This window comes from Megascapheus bottae, chromosome 14 (assembly GCF_031878675.1).
Source record: "Megascapheus bottae isolate mThoBot1 chromosome 14, mThoBot2.hap1, whole genome shotgun sequence".
Taxonomy (NCBI): domain Eukaryota; kingdom Metazoa; phylum Chordata; class Mammalia; order Rodentia; family Geomyidae; genus Megascapheus; species Megascapheus bottae.
The window spans coordinates 55,879,798-55,892,771 of NC_143522.1; positions in this window are offsets into that span (position 1 = coordinate 55,879,798).

Here is a 12,974-nt window from a genome sequence, read left to right on the forward strand (position 1 = left end):
TAAAGTTTGCTTGATGAAGTTCGGAGCTCCGGGATTGGGTGTGTAGATATTAGGATCGCTATGTCTTTCTGAAGGACAGATCTCTTTAGTAGTATGTAGTAACTTTCTTTGTCTTTTCTCACTCATTTTAGTTTGAAGTCTATTTTATGTGATGTGAGGGTGGCAACTCCAGCCTGTTTATTGGGGCCGTTAGCTTGATAGAGTTTATTCCGACCTCTCATTTTCAAAAAGTGTTTGTTTTTTTGGGTAAGACGTGTCTCTTGAATACAGCAGAACGATGGCTCTTGCTTTTTGATCCAACTAGGTAATCTATGCCATTTAATTGGAGAGTTAAGTCCATTGATATTGAGAGTCAAGATTGAGAAATATTTATTAGTTCCTGCCATTTTTACAAACTTTCATTAGGGCCTGTGTCTTGATAATTCTTGTGGTACTTAGATGTTATGAGTTTTAGGTGCCATGTCTTTCTCTGTATTACATGTGTGTTGGTTTTCCATGTGTAGAATATCTTTGAGAATTTTCTGTAGTGTTGGTTTTGTTGCTATATAATGTTGAAGGTTTTCCTTGGATTGGAATGTTTTTCTTGTTCCCTCAGTTATGAATGAAAGCTTAGCTGGGTACAGTAATCTTGGTTGGTAGTTATGTGACTTCAGGGCATGGTGTATATCGTTGCAATCTCTTCTTGCTTGCATGGTCTCTGCTGAGAAATCTGGGGTAATTCTGATTGGTTTGCCTTTAAAGGTGATTGTTCTCTTTTTCCTGACTGCTTTTAGGATCCTATCTTTGGCCTCTATTGATCCAGTTCGGATTATAATGTGGTGGTGGGATGTTCTTTTCTGGTCAGGTCTGTTTGGGGTTCTAAAAGCTTCTTGTATCTGGATGGGCCTGCCCTTCTGGATATTTGAGAAGTTCTCTGAGATGATTCCCTGAAGTATATTTCCAATACCATTGGCCTCTTTCTCTATACCCTCCTCAATAACAATTAGCCTTAAATTAGGCTTCCTAATTGTATCTTGGATCTCCTGAAGTGCTCTCTCATATTTCCTAGATTTTGATTGACTCATTTTCTGTTCTTTTTCTATAACCACTAAATTATCTTCAACCCCAGAAATTCTCTCTTCTGCATTGTCTAACCTACTATCAAAGCTATCTACTTTATTTTTCATCTCCCTTGCTTCTAATTGCTCATTTTTGATGCCTTGCATCTCTTGTTTTGTATCATGTATGGATTTCTTTAGCTCCTTATTTCCATTTGAGTGGTTAACTCAGTAACTTTATTCTCTTTGCACGTTTGTTGGCGTTCAGTCACCCTTTGTTTGTGGATTCTATGAATTCGTCCATTTTTCTTTGAAAAACCTTTATTATGGCCTCCTCATGGCTTCCCCTTTTTCACATATCACCTTGTTTATGGTTTCCTCTTGTTTAGCTGTGGCTTCCTCCCTTATCTCTTTCTTTATGTTTTCACATTTTTCATTAATGATGTTTATCACTTGCATTTGTATAGCACTTGGAAGGCTCTCCTCTAGATTTGCCACTGACTGGTCCATTGCCTGCTTATGTTGAGTGAGAGATGCTATTCCTTGATGTGACATTTTTCTTGAGTATCTTGTTCTGCCCATTTGAAAATGGGAGCAAGATTAATACTAAACAAGATTATAATTTTTCAGATATAACTAACCTAGACCTTTTTATTGGCCGACAATAGATATTAGCTCTTTTAGATTGGTAATAACACTCCCTCTTTCTTTTTGTACACTTACATACAAATCTAATATAATCCCAGATGATCAATTTATGACCAAAACAATAAGCCCCTCAATCCAATCTCTATTGTATTGAAGTCTCTCTGGACATAGAGAATAATTGAACACCCAGATACACAGCATTGCTCAACAACCATCAAATGTAGATCCATGCATTATAAGAGGTGAAGGATGAACAGAGGCCCGAGATAGAAAAATAATATGAAAGACAAGAGAGGTAGGAAAAGAATAATACAGGAGTGTAAGAATATTATAGTAATGAAGAAAGGGAATTGTGTAAGGATAACTGACCTAAGGTGATAGAGAGGTAAAGTATTTGTGTAGAAAGTTTCGATGAACTTAGATATAACTTATCAAAATAAGAAGAGTAATAAGAAGAATATATAGAGAAAAGAGAGAGGTTGATATAGGAGATTTCAATGATACCAATCTAAGAAAGAAAAAAAGAAAATAAAAGAAAACAGAACACACACACACACACATACACACACAAAATGGAAACAAAACAAAAAAAAAGAAAATAAAAAAGGTGGGGGGAGATTCCTCACTCTTCTGAGTTCTTACCCAAGAGATACTAGGGTTGAGAACTGGGAGTTTAGAAAGCAGGTGACTATATCAATATGGATATCGTTTTTATTCAAACTGTATCCAGAGCTGTCACTGGATTTCTAGGAATGACCACAGTGACAGCAGGATTGTGGGAAAAGAGAGGAGAAAAAAAGAAAAAAGACGAAAAAAGGAATGAATCATAACATTAGAAAAAAAAAGGTGTAGGTTAAATGGCAAAGAGAAAACTAAGAACATTTAAAAATGCAAATGAAATGGGGTAAAAAAATAAAAAAAGGGTATTCTTCAGTGGTTTTTTTTTTTTTGGTGGGGGGAGAGGTTAGGAAACTTGTGTCTCCACTAAATTCTGGATCCAAACACTTCACAAAGTCTTTTTCTCTTGTGAGTTGGCTTTGCGGTTTTTCGGATGAGATTGCTTGCTTGGTAAAACAAAGCTGAAAGATCCGCGAGCGGCTTGGGTCTGCGGGTGGCTCAGGGGGGATGGACTTCAGCAGCACTGGGGCCTGACTTCCAGCTAAGGGATCTCTGGGAAATCCACCTGAAAATCTAGGAGACATTTTAGGGCACAATTACATTTTCCCCTGCCCTTTCCTTATGAAGTATTACCTGCATAGCAGTAGTGAGACCTTTGCATTTCCTTCTAGAATAGGCAAATAGAAGGTGACAGATAAACAAGACCATCCTAGTCTTAACTATTATATCGGCTTAATTCATTTTCAGTAATCTTTATTCATATTCCTTCTATCACCTTCCATTCTTTGCCTTTTATCATAAACTCTTGCCTCTTCAGAACTTTCTGAAGAGAAAATGTTACAGAAATTGGAGCTAAAAGATACACACATTGCTTTATGATGGGATTAAGTCCCCAAAATTTCATAAACAGATTGTTCAAGGAGACACAAAAGATTTGGAAAATTCAAAATATTTGATCAGAAAATGTTTGCCTCAGGGCTGGGAATGAAGCCTGGCAATAGAGTGCTTGCCTAGCATGCATGAAGCCCCTGGTTCGATTCCACAGTATCTCATGCACAGAAAATACCAGAAGTTTTGCTGTCAGTTCAAGAGGTAGAGAGTAAGCCTTGAGGAAAAGAAGCTCAAGGCCAGTGCCCAGGCTCTGAGTTCAGGCTCTAGCAAGAAGAATGTTTGCTACTTGAAATGCAATTGGAGTTTAATAGTAACTGGTAGAGTCATGTCAAAACTGAACTAATGAAAGAAAGCAAAAAAATACATTTTAAGATCATAATCCCTAAGAAATGAAGAAATAGAAAATTCACAAAGGAAATGTGCAGGGAAGAGACTGAAGAGATTTGCATTAAGGGGAACACTGCATTCATGATCAGACTGTGGACGTTCAGGTAGAAACAGAGTGATGCCAGATCATTCATCACCCCAGTATGGGAGATAGGAGATAAAACAATTTGGAGTTAATATGAGAAGGTCTGAAACAGATATATTTTCAAGCAGAGAGTTGGTATACTTTTTTCCTTGTTGTCTATATTTTTCACAGTCTTTGCCAGAGAGAACAGAAGTGTCGGAAAAAATGTAGTCAGATAAGAATATTGGGAAGGTAAATAAGAGACAACAATTAAAGCTGTGGCTCTGAGAATTTTAATTTATAAGTAGAACAGTAAAGGTATCTAAAAATCTTAAGGTAAACAGTGTTTCTCAGTCCTTTATAGCAAAAATGATAGTCAAAATAAAATGGAGGAAGACCAGTGTTTGTGGCTCCTACTATCATACTAGCTACTTAGGGGTCTGAATTCTAAGGATGGGTTCAAAGCCAGGCCTGGCAGAAATGTCTATGAGATTCTTATCTCAAATTGGCCGATTAAAAGCCTGAAGTGGAGGTGTGGCTCAAGTGGTAAAGTGTCAGCCTTGAATGAAAAAGCCAAGTAAGAGTGCAAAAGCTCTTTGAGTTCTGTCCTCAGTACTGTGGTATGTGTACTTTCATAGACACCCAAGGACAAATGTGAGTGCACACACACACACACACACACACACCCACAAAGATAAGAAATGTAAACATAACTTATTCAATGAAGTTCTGTTTCACTTTTTTCTTTTTCTTTTAAATTGCATTTTCTTGTCAGGATAATGTATAAAGGGGTTATAATTAAATTTGTCAGATAGTGGGTACAATACTTTTTGAGCATTGATACCGCTTTTCATGATTTTCTCCCCCTTGCCTTTCTCCCAACCATCTTGTTATTTCTGTTCCCTTCCCTATTTCAAATAAACAAATAAATGTACATGCAATATGCCAATAACAAAGTCAGAGAGAGTGACAACATGAAATCAAACTACTGTAGGTAAAAATGAGACATTTTAAGGCTCAGGTGATTTTCATCTTCCTCTTTCCTTTGTCAAATACTAACAAATGTAGTGATGCTAGCTGCCACAGCAATTGTAAGGCCCAATAGCAATTTTAAGACCTTCTCATTTCCTTCATGGGTAGGCAAATAGATGGTGTCAGTTGTATTTTACTTTTATGGTTCTACTTTCATGCAATGTCAGCTGTTTTGAGATTGACACTAAAAATCCTTATTTCTAGGATAATTTTATTCCATAAATTTCCTTTTTTCTGAGCTTTCTATTTTTTTTGTAGAATTATGAAGGAAAAAGAAAGAGAAGGAAGAGCAAGAGAGAGAAAAACAGAGAGGCCATGAAGAGGAATTGGAAGAGTCCTGCTAAAGCTTAAGTAACGCTGGATTAGTACCATTAGGAGAATGGGTCACAGAAGTGATTCTCCAGGATTGCAAGAAATAACTACTTATTTCAGATTCATTTTTATAAAGATTACACATAGATGAATAAAATTTTAAACTATTTTTCAGTCTTTGATATTGTGATAGTTTTGTGGGGGATATATATGTATGTATTTATCATATATTTACTATATATTGTATATTATTATATATACTGAATATACATGTATATTCATCAAGCTTTGAAATGAATGAACGTATGTATATTTTTAGCATTAAGCTTTTGAATGAATATATGTTAAGCTTTATATTAATGAATATAAGTATATATTCATTAAGCTTTGAAATTTCAAGCACAATGCTTAATTACTACTATATTCATCCTTCCATAACTGTTCCCAGTATCATCAACTTTTTATTGAATATCTACTGAATAAAAAGACTTGTTATCTGGAGTTGTGGATGTCAAAGTGCATGCATATTAATACTGTCCATTTTCATGGGACTCACATTCTAGATATAATTTCCTTTGCAGAATTGTTAGCTTCAGCATCATACGTGCTAGACGTAGACTTCTACACAGAGTTAACCTTGAGGAGAAAATCAAAAGGTCCTCTGTGTTTCACCAAAGTACTTGCCACATGTCCCAAGTGAAGAATTAATACTAATACTTTAAATAGCTCCACTTGAAAACTTGCAGGCTGTTCTTGTGCATCAGACACATTTATATCCTCATAAATAGCACTTTCATTTACTAAATGATTTAGTTTGTGCAAAGTAATTCTTCTTTTTCTTTGTTTTTTATATATTTTTTACTGTAATTAATAAAAGGGTTACATGATATTTGCCAGCTAGAAGGTGCATTAATTCACATATATTGATACCCTTTCACATGTCTTGGTCTCCACTAACCTCCCCCCCAACCCGCACTCCCAGTCTTGGTTTTCTCCCCTTCCCTATCCAATTTCAAATAACCAAATACAAATAAATCCAATATATCAGATAACAAAGTGAGATACTGTAACAATATGAGCTAACCAAGTGACAGCAAAAGAGATGAGAGGTAACATAGTACATTAAGGACAACATACATTCATTATATAGCTTTTGTTTCAATATCCTGGAGGTCTTTTCAAATAGATTCATACTATATGGCCTTATGTATCAAGGTTTTGCTCTATTGCAGATCTCTGCTAGTAGAGCCCAAGGTTTCTACTGATTATGACAAATGAGGGAAACCATTGAGCCTAAGTTCCTTGGAGTCTGGCTTACTTCACTCAATATGATCTTTTCTAAGTCTTTCCATTTCCTAACAAATGGGGCAATGTCATTCTGACAGCAGCATAGAATTCCATTGTGTATAAATACCACATCTTCTTGATCCACTCATCAACTGAGGGAAATCTGGGTTGGTTCCATATTTTTGCTATGGTGAATAATGCTGCAATGAACATTGTTGTGCTAGTGGATTTAGTAGTCCCTAGTTTCTGGATGGTTGGGTAAATGCCAAGAAGTGGAATTGCTGGGTCATAGGGGAGCTCTATGTTTAGTCTTTTGAGGCACTGCCATACTGCTTTCCATAGTGGTTGAACGAGCTTGCCCTCCCACCAACAGTGTAGTAGTGATTCTTCCTGGCCACATCCCCTCCAGCATCTGTTGTTATTCGTTTTCCTGATCCTGGCCATTCTAACTGGAGTGAGGTGGAATCTTAGAGTTGGTTTGATTTGCATTTCTTTTATGACCAGAGATGAGCATTACTTCATGTGTTTATAGGCCTTTTTTGGTTCTTCTTCAGAGAAGACTCTCTTTAAGTCTTTGGCCCATTTTTTAACGGGATGATTGTTACTTTGGAGATTAGTTTTGGAGTGATTCAATTTTTTGAGCAGTTGATACATTTTAGATATGAGGCCTTTGTCCATTGTATGGTGGACACTCTGTAGGCTTCCTAATTAATTTACTAGCTATGTCCTTTGCCATACAAAAGCTCTGCAGTTTAATGTAGTCCCACTTATCTAGCCTTTCTCTTATTTATTGTGATTCTTGGTCCTTATTAAGAAAGTTTTGAACTGTGCCAAGGAGGCCTAGTGTATCTTCTATTCCTTCCTGTAAAGTTTTCAGAGTGTCATCTTTTACCTCCAGGTCTTTGATCCATTTGGAGTTAATTCTAGTGCAGGGTGACAAAGAAGGATCCAACTTTAGTTTTCTGCAGGTGCTTAACCAGTTCTGTCAGCAACACTTATTGAAGAGGCTATCTTTTTTTTTTTTGCCAGTCTTGGGCTTGAGCTCAGGGCCTGAGCACTGTCCTTGGACTTTCTCAAGGCTAGAGCTCTACCACTTGAGCCTTAGCACCACTTCCAGCTTTTTTTTTCTATGTACGTGGTACCGAGGAATTGAACCCGGGTCTTCATGCATGCTAGGCAAGCACTTAACCACTAGACCAAACTCCCGGCCCCTGAAGAGGCTATCTTTCTTCCATTCTATTTTTTTGTCTCCCTTGCCAAAGATTAGTTGGTCATAGGTCTGTGGTTTAATATCTGGGTCCTCAGTTCTGTTCCATTGGTCTTCAGGTCTGTTCTTGTGCCAGTATCGAGCTGTTTTGAGAATTATAGCTCTGTAATAGAGTCTAAAGTATGGAATTGAAATTCCTCCTGCACTGTTCTTTCTGCTAAGAAGTGTTTTTGCTATACAGGGTCTTCTATTATTCCATATGAAATTTTGGATTGCCTCTTCTATTTCTTTAAAGAATGACACTGGGATATTGATGGGTATTGCGTTGAATTTGTAGATAGCCCTTGGCACGAATGTCATTTTCACAATGTTGATTCTTCCAATCCAGGAGCATGGGAGGTTTTTCCATTTCCTTAGTTCTGCTCTAATTTCCTTTTTCAGATTTTTAAATTTTTCATCAAATGTCCTTTACATTCTTAGTTAAGGTAATTCCTAGGTACTTTATTGTCTTTGAGGCTATTGCAAAAGGAGTTGCTTTCCTGATTATAGCCTCTTTCCTCTCACTGTTGGCGTAGAGGAAGGCAGTTGATTTTTGAGGGTTAATTTTATATCCTGCTACCCTTCCAAAGTTTTGAATCAGCTCAAGGAGCTTGGGAGTGGAGTCTATAGGAGTCTTTAAATGCAGAATCATGTCATCTGCAAAGAGGGAAAGTTTTACTTCCTCTTTCCTTGTTTGGATTCCCTTTATGCTTTCTTCTTGCCTTATTGCACTGGCTAGGAATTCTAATACTATGTTAAAGAGGAGTGGAGAGAGTGGGCATCTTTTTCTGGTTCCTGATTTTAGAGAGAATGGCTTTAGCTTTTTGCTGTTAAGTGTAATACTAGCAGTGGGTTTGTCATACACAGCCTTTATTATATTGAGGAATGTTCCATGGATTCCTAGTTTCTCCAGAGCTTTTAACATAAAGGGGTGTTGGATCTTGTCAAATGCCTTTTCTGCATCTATTGAGACAATCATGTGATTTTTGTCCCCGTTCCTGTTGATGTGTTGAATTATGTTAATTGATTTGAGTATGTTGAACGAGCTTTGCCTCCCTGTGATGAATCCTGTTTGATCATAGTGTATAATTTTTTTGATAAGTTGTTGTAGACAGCTGGCCAGTATTTTGTTGAGAAGTTTTGCATCGATGTTCATCAAAGAAATAGGTCTATAGTTCTCTTTCTTTGATGAATCTCTGTCTGGTTTGGGGATGAGGGTTAGACCTGCTTCATAGAATGAGTTTGGTAAAGAACCTTCATTTTCAATTTCATTGAAGAGCTTGAGGAGTATTGGTGTGAGCTCTGCGTTGAAGACCTTATAAAATTCACCTGTGAATCCATCTGGCCCTGGGCTTTTCTTAGGTGGAAGTTCTCTTATTGCCATTTCTATTTCAGAGCTTGAAATAGTCCTGTTCATTTGGGTTAGTTATTCTTGGTTCTGTGTGGGTATGTTAATGTTGGCTAGGAATTCATCCATTTCTTCTAGATTCTCGAATTTGTTGGCATAAAGGTTTGAGAAGTCTTCCCTCATGATACTCTGGATCTTGGTAATTTCTATTGTGATTTTACCATTTTCGTCTGTGATTTTGTTTATTTCAATATACACTCTTCTTTTTTTAGTAAGATTTGCTAAGTGTTAGTCCATTTTGTTAATTCTTTCAATAACAAACTCCTTGTTTTGTTGATTCTTTCTGTAGTTTTTTTGGATTCCAAAACATTTAATTCTGCTTTGATTTTAATAATTTGCATCCTTCTACTGGGATTAGGTTGGTTTGTTGCTCTTTTTCCCGGAGCTTAAGGTCAGACATTAACTTGTAGGTTTGTGATTTTTCCAAGTTGTTGTAGGCACTCAGGGTATAAAAAAATTTTTCCTCTGAGTACTGCCTTTGCCGTGTCCCAAAGGAGCTGGTATTTTGTGTGCTCTTTATTGTTAAATTTCATAAACTATTGGATTTCTGTTCTGATCTCTTCCATGACCCCTTGGTGATTCAACAATATGTTGTTCCGTCTCCATGAGTTACAGGGTTTTCGTTGGTGGAGATGTGTGTTCAGTTCCAATTTGACGCTTTTGTGGTCTGAGAGTGTGCATGGAATAATTTCAGTGTTTCTGAATCTGTCAAGGTTTGTTTTATGGCCTAAGATGTGATCTATTTTGGAAAAAGTTCCATGTGCTGCTGAGAAAAACATATATTGTGTTGTTGCTGGGTGGAATATTCAGCAGATGTCTGTTAGATCGAGTTGGTCTGTATAGTTGTTCAGTTCTAAGGTTTCTCTGTTGAGTTTTTGCCTTGTTGATCTGTCCATAGGTTGGAGTGGTGTGTTAAAGACACCAACAATCACTGTGTTTCGATCTATGTATGGTTTCAGTGAAAGTAAAGTTTGCTTGATGAAGTTCGGAGCTCCGGGATTGGGTTTGTAGATATTTAGGATCGCTATATCTTTCTGAAGGACAGATCCCTTTAGTAGTATGTAGTAACCTTCTTTGTCTTTTCTCACTAATTTTAGTTTGAAGTCTATTTTATCTGATATGAGGATGGCAACTCCAGCCTGTTTATGGGGGCCGTTAGCTTGATAGAGTTTATTCCAACCTCTCACTTTCAAAAGATATTTGTTTTTTGCGGTAAGATGTGTCTCTTGAAGACAGCAAAACGGTGGGTCTTGCTTTTTGATCCAACTAGACCGACTATGCCATTTAATTGGAGAGTTAAGTCCATTGATATTGAGAGTCAAAACTGAAAGATATTTATTAGTTTCTACCATTTTTAAAAGCTTTTATTAGGGCCTGTGTCTTGACAGTTCTTTTGGTCCTTAGATGGTATGCTGTTTAGGTGCCATTTCTTTCCCTATATTGCATTTATTTTGGTTTTCTATGTATAGAACATCTTTGAGAATTCTCTGTATTGTTGATTTTGTTGCGACATATTGTTGCAGCTTTTCCCTGGAATGGAATGTTTTTATTGTTCCCTCAGTTATGAATGAGAGCTTAGCTGGGTACAGTATTCTTGGTTGGTAATTATTTGACTTAAGGGCTTCCAGTCACTTCTTGCTCGCATGGTCTTTGCTGAGAAATCTGGGGTTATTCTTATTGGTTTCCCTTTATAGGTTATTGATCCCTTTCCCTGGCTGTCTTCAGGATCCTTTCTTTGGTCTCTATTGATCCAGGTCGGATTACAATGTGTCGGTGGGATGTTCTTTTCCGGTTAGGTCTGTTTGGGGTTCTAAAAGCTTCTTGTATCTGGATGGGCCTGCCCTTCTGGATATTTGGGAAGTTCTCCGAGATGAATCCCTGAAGTATATTTCCAATACCATTGACCTCTTTCTCTAGACTCTTCTCAATACCAATTAGCCTTAAATTAGGCTTCCTAATTGTATCTTGGATCTCCTGAAGCGCTCTCTCATATTTCCTAGATTTTGATTGACTCATTTTTGTTCTTTCTCTATAACAACGAAATTATCTTCCATCCATGAAATTCTCTCTTCTGCATTGTCTAACCTACTATCAAAGCTATCTACTTTATTTTTCATCTCTCTTGCTTCTAATTGCTCATTTTTGATGCCTTGTATCTCTTCTTTTAGATATTGTATGGATTTCTTTATCTCCTTTGTTTCCATTTGAGTGGTTAGCTCACTAGCTTTATTTTCTTTGGACATTTGCTGGAGTTCGGTCACCTTGTTATTTGTGGATTATAGGAATTCATCCATCTTTGTTTGAAAAACCTTTATTATGGCCTCCTTTATGGGTTCTTCTTTTTCACTTATCACCTTGTTTATGGTTTCCTCTTGTTTAGGTATGGCTTCCTCCCTTATCTCTTTCTTTATATTTTCATATTTTTCATTAATGATGTTTATCAATTGCATTTGTATAGCACTGGGAATACTCTCCTCTAGGTTTTCCAGTGACTGTTCCATTTTCTGTTTATATTGGGTGGAGGATGTTATTCCTTGATTTTACATTTTTCTTGAGTTTCTTGTTCTGCCCATTTGAAAATGGGAGCAAGATTAATACTAAACACGATTATAGTTTTTCAGATATAACCAACCTAGACCTCTGTAGCTGGCAGATACTAGATGTTCACAATTTTTAATTGGTGTTATCACTCTTTCTTTTTGTGTACTTATAGACCAGTCTAATACAACCACTGGTAAGTGATTTATGACCAAAACAATAAGCCTCTCAATCCAATCTCTATTGTATTTAAGTCTCTCTGAACCTAGAATATAATTGAATACCTAGATATACAGTATTGCTCAACAGCCATCAAGTGTAGATCCATGCAGCATAAGGGTTGAAAGACGAATAGAGGATCAGAGATAGAAAAATAGAATGAGAGAGGTCAGGGGATGTACAAGAGGATTAACGTAGGAGTGTAAGGTTATTATAGTAATGAAGAAAAGGTATAGCGTAAGGATAACTGACCTAAGTTGGTAAGTAGGTAGCGTATTTGAGTACAAAGTTTGGAAAGTATCAAATAAAACTTATGTGTTGCTGCACGACTAGCTGTCAGCCCAACCAGTGGCCTCACTGTGGGCTGTGGGAAGGATCTGTGAGCTTCCGTCTGAGTGCACTAGGCAGATGTTTTCCTGTGCTGCTTCCAGGGGCGGCCCCCGACCAAGGGTCTGGGGTTTGAGAGTTTCCAGGGGCTCTCAGTAGGACCAGCAGGAGGCCCCTCTGTTCCCAGGGGCGGGGCTCAGCTGAGGACATGGGCTCCAAGGGCGGAGCCTTGCCTTTCTGATTCTCAGAAGGGGAGCTTGGCTGCTAGTAGGCCCTTCAGATCCCTCCTGTGTTTCCACTGCTTTGTCAGAGAGTCTGTGACTGTGGGGGGGCCCTCAGTGCTGTCTTGCTCAGGATTCCCAGCTAGCAGATGCCCCACTCAAGATTTGAGGTGGACAGATGTTGACTCCTATTTTTCTGTACACCCCACCCGCTTCTGTAAGGCAGGGACTCAGCGCCCTCCACTTTCCAGATCCAGTGTCCTGGGAGAGGAACCTGTTGGGTGGGTGGGAGCTGGGACAGCTCAGCCTCCCCTGGTGGGGTGCTGAGTCTTAGTGTAGCCCTCCTGTCAGTCTCCAGTCAGACAGCTGGGAGTTTAGCCTGTTGGGCGGGTGGGAGTTGGGACAGCTCCGCCTCCCTTGGTGGGGTGCTGGGTCTTAGCTTAGCCCACGTGTCAGTCTCCAGTCAATGGCCTGAGGGAGGGGCTGTTGAGGGAAGGGACAGGATTCTAAATTCCTTGCCGCCCTGCTCCTGCCAATCTTTCTCGGGCAGGGTGGAGGGGTCTGAGTTAGTTTCTATTGCTTTGCACCAGCTCTGCTTTCCCAATGGGTTTGGGGACCCGCTGTGCTACTCATGCCTCTGCGTTCTGTCTGTGGGTGTTCCACGGTGGTGGGGAGTCTTTCACTCCCCTCGGGTCTCCTCTGCCGCCTGTGTTCCGCGCCTGGATTCTGCCGTTTGCTG